General features: G+C 31.5%; 1 pseudogene; it reads left to right on the top strand.

Moving 5' to 3' along the window:
* Positions 1 to 1,391: 1,391 nt before the first annotated feature.
* Positions 1,392 to 3,085, top strand: LOC140862452 (UDP-glycosyltransferase 85A8-like; annotated as a pseudogene).
* Positions 3,086 to 3,870: the final 785 nt, after the last annotated feature.

Raw genomic sequence — 3,870 nt, 5'->3', positions numbered from 1 at the left:
TACGCTTAAACTTTTTTTAATCTAAATAATTTAATAAAATCTAAAATATGTTAATTTAATGTATTAAATGTAACATACTTTTGTTATTTTAAAAAGTAACAAAAAACATTCATTTATATCGTTCTCAACTATAACTTCGATTTTTTTATTTATTTGGTACTAAGTGTTCACCCACTTAGCACCTATTAATGATCATATAAATAAGTTCCAACCTAAATTAACAAAATTAGCTAAAAAACTAAAAATATATTTAAAACATACTTTCGTTCTTTTAAAAAGTAACACTCTTATATATTTTTTTATCGTTCTCAACTATGGTTGACTTTTTTTGTTCCGCTTTTCTCGAAAGCAGAGCTTTTTAGGTTTGTTTTACTTTTATCACGCTAATCGCCGCTTAAGCGTGCTTTTTAGAACACTGCAAATAAGCAAAATTTTGCTGCTCCCTCCAGTTTCGGCGAGGGAGGAAAAATAAATAAATAATTCAAGTTATTGTACCTTTTAGAACATAATTATTATTTTAAAAAATAATTAGAAGGTCAATATCTAAATTTTAAACCTAATTTATTTAATTATAAAATCATAAAAAAATATTTATTATAAAAGCTTAAGCGGTGAAGTTGAAGTCAACTTCTAAATTCTAAATTTAATATATTATTTTAAAATAAAAAACATATGCGCTTATTCTAACTTAACCGAGCTTAATTTGGTCAAAATCGTATCTTTTCCATGACCAAAATAAAAAAACAAGTCAACTAATAGGACCAAATCCAAAAAAAATCCAAATTCCTCTACTTTTTTTCAAAACATAACTTTGTATAGGACCAAAATCAAAAATTAAGTCAACTTATAGGACCAAAACCAAAAAAATCAACATTTAGGACTAAATCCAAAATAAAAACAAAGTTACAGAATATTTTCTAAAACAAGCCAATATACAGGACCAAAACCAAAATGAAGCCAACATACAGGACTAAAATGCTAATTTTCCCCATTTTTGTACATATCTTGTATATTTATACAATTTTTTTTATTTTTCATTTTTCATTTTTTATATTTTTATTTTTATTAATCTTATATATTTTTTCAAGTATTTTGTCTAACAAAAATAAAATATTTTTGATACAAAATTCAAAATGTGAAATAATATATAAACTCATTTTTTATAGTGTGAGTATCAAAAATTAAATAATCAAATAAGGGTATGGTTGTCATTTAGTTAAAAAATTAAGCTTGGAAGCAATTATTCTCCAAAAACTAAATTTTAGCTTGTATTAAGTTTCAACTTCTATTTCCAAATACTCCCTACTTTAGCTTCTCACCAACTTCAAAATAATATCTACTAAAATCACTTTTAAATAAGTAAAAGTTCTCCAAAACACTCCCTATACCATATGGATATGTTAAATCAAGCGAAGTTTGGTATTTTAATTTTGTTTTGTTTTTCTTAATTGGTGTTGTAGATGAGAGTGACCTGACAAATGGATATCTTGAAACCATGCTAAATTGGGTACCGGGGATGAAGAACATCAGATAAGAGACTTTCCAAGTTTCATTCGATCAACTGATCCCAATGGTATCATGGTTCATTACAATATTCTGCAAACAAAAAATGCATCTCGGGCTAAGGCCGTGATAATCAACACCTACGACGAATTGAAGGATGTAGTTCACGCCCTTGCGCAAATATTTGATCGTATTTGCACCATAGGTCCACTCCATTTGCTGGAACAGACAGCGGAGCTCCAAGAGGTGAAATCCATCGGCCCCAGTTTTTGGAAAGAAGACGAATAGTGTATTGAGTGGCTGGACCAGAGAGAACCGAACTCCGTTTTGTACGTGAATTTCGGCAGTATCACGGTCTTGTCCCCTACACAATTGCTGGAGTTTGCATGGGGACTTGCAAATAGTGATCAGAACTTTCTATGGATCATTAGACCTGACTTGGTTAGCAGGGAGAAGGCGATTCTCCCCGAGGAGTACTCGAAGGAGGTTAAAGATCGTGCCATGATGGTGGAGTGGTGTCCCCATGAAAGGGTGTTGGCGCACCCCTCTGTGGGCGGATTCTTGACTCATTCGGGATGGAACTCGACCATCGAATGCATAACGGCAGGGGTGCCGATGATCTGCTGGCCGTTTTTTGCGGAGCAGCAGACGAATTGTCGGTACGCGTGCACAGAGTGGGAGACCGGATTGGAGATCGAGGGGGAGGTGGAGAGGGAGAAAGTGGCGAATTTGGTAAAGGTTTTGATGGAAGGGGAGAAGGGGAAAGAGATGAGGAACAAGGCTTTGGAGTGGAAGTATAAAGCACAGTTGGCCGTAAAGCCTGGTGGCTCTTCCTACCGTCACGGGCGGAGCTAAGAATTGTTTTCAGTGTAGGAAATAACATAATATAGTAGTTCGATATACTAAGAACTCATACAATGAAATTATACAAATTCTAGGTCAATGCAAAAAAAATAATTAAGAATAAAACCATCCCAAAACAATATTTTACATTTGATTTTACATCATCCACTAAAAACCAATAACTTTTCAACAAACAAACCCAATAATTACGCATCAAAATTCAAAATAAAAAAAAAACCAATTGTATCCAGAAATAAAAACAAGAAAACTAGATTGTCAATGACGCTCACGTAATCTTCATTCATTTTCATTTCTTTATTCACATATTTTTGTAAGTTTAATATATAATTTACATATAATTAAAATGTCAACTAAACAATAAATAAGTTCAATTTGATGAAACTAAGGTAGTATTTGGGAGAGCTTTTAGGAAGCACTTATCAGCTTATCGTTAACAAAATTTCACAAAATTTCAAATTTTTGTTAACCGAAAAGCTAAGAAGTGCTTCTAAAAAGCTCTCCCAAACACTACCGAAATAATTAATGGGCTTGTATTTAACTAATAATTAGTCCAAATGTGTAGTGGGCTCAAAAATGTTCAGAAAAAAAATTAATGAGCTTGTATTTAACTAATAATTAGACCTATATATCCCTTTTTTTTGGGCCCAGTGTAGGCAAGTGCCCACACTGGGCCTTAAACAGCTCCGAGCTTTTGATCAATGAGATTCTCAACAAATAACATATACATTATGAAAGATGTTACATATATGCACATTGACGAAGGGTTACAAGTGTGACGTCCCGTATTTTAAAACATTTAATAAAAAAGTTGCGGAAAAAGAGTGATAAAATTTTTCAAAACTTTTAAACGATGTAGGGAGTGCATCACGCTAAATCAAAATGAATTTCAAAGTATAACAAATAACAATATAATTTCGTGACTCCACCATACACAAAATATTTGAAACACGGATGCAACCCTACCACAAATACCCTCTAAAATACGACACGTCAAAACCTACTTCTAATATTTAAATGGAATAAGGGAATGTGAGTTACTATAAATAAACTACTACATCAAATACATTTAAAATAATCGAAAAACTTTCATAACAAATATCAAACTAAAATAAACATTTAAAAGACGAATATTTGAAATCCCAACTCATCTTTAAAAGACTAACAATGAAAATAATTAAACCATTACTTTTGAACATCGTAAATAAAATATTGTAACAACATAACATAAATAAACATAGGTAAATATTTTCTTTTTAAATACATCAGAGCTTTTGAACTATTGTGTCATGCAATGTCTTCGCCTCTTGGACTCTTCAGCCGTGCTACCAAAGCTTTTTAAATCAAAACTGCTAAACCTCTGCACCATTTAAGTATAGTGAGTCTAAAGGACTCAGCAAGATTAAAATATACATATCGATGTCATTATAGCTTCAAAATAATTTAAACTTAAAATGACTTGAGCATACATAACATGATACCTTGAACTTGAATAATTTTAACGTA

This window comes from Henckelia pumila, chromosome 4 (assembly GCF_033568475.1).
Source record: "Henckelia pumila isolate YLH828 chromosome 4, ASM3356847v2, whole genome shotgun sequence".
NCBI classification, from domain to species: domain Eukaryota; kingdom Viridiplantae; phylum Streptophyta; class Magnoliopsida; order Lamiales; family Gesneriaceae; genus Henckelia; species Henckelia pumila.
The sequence above is the reverse complement of the archived record's forward strand: the minus strand, read 5'-3'. Positions and strand labels throughout refer to the sequence as shown.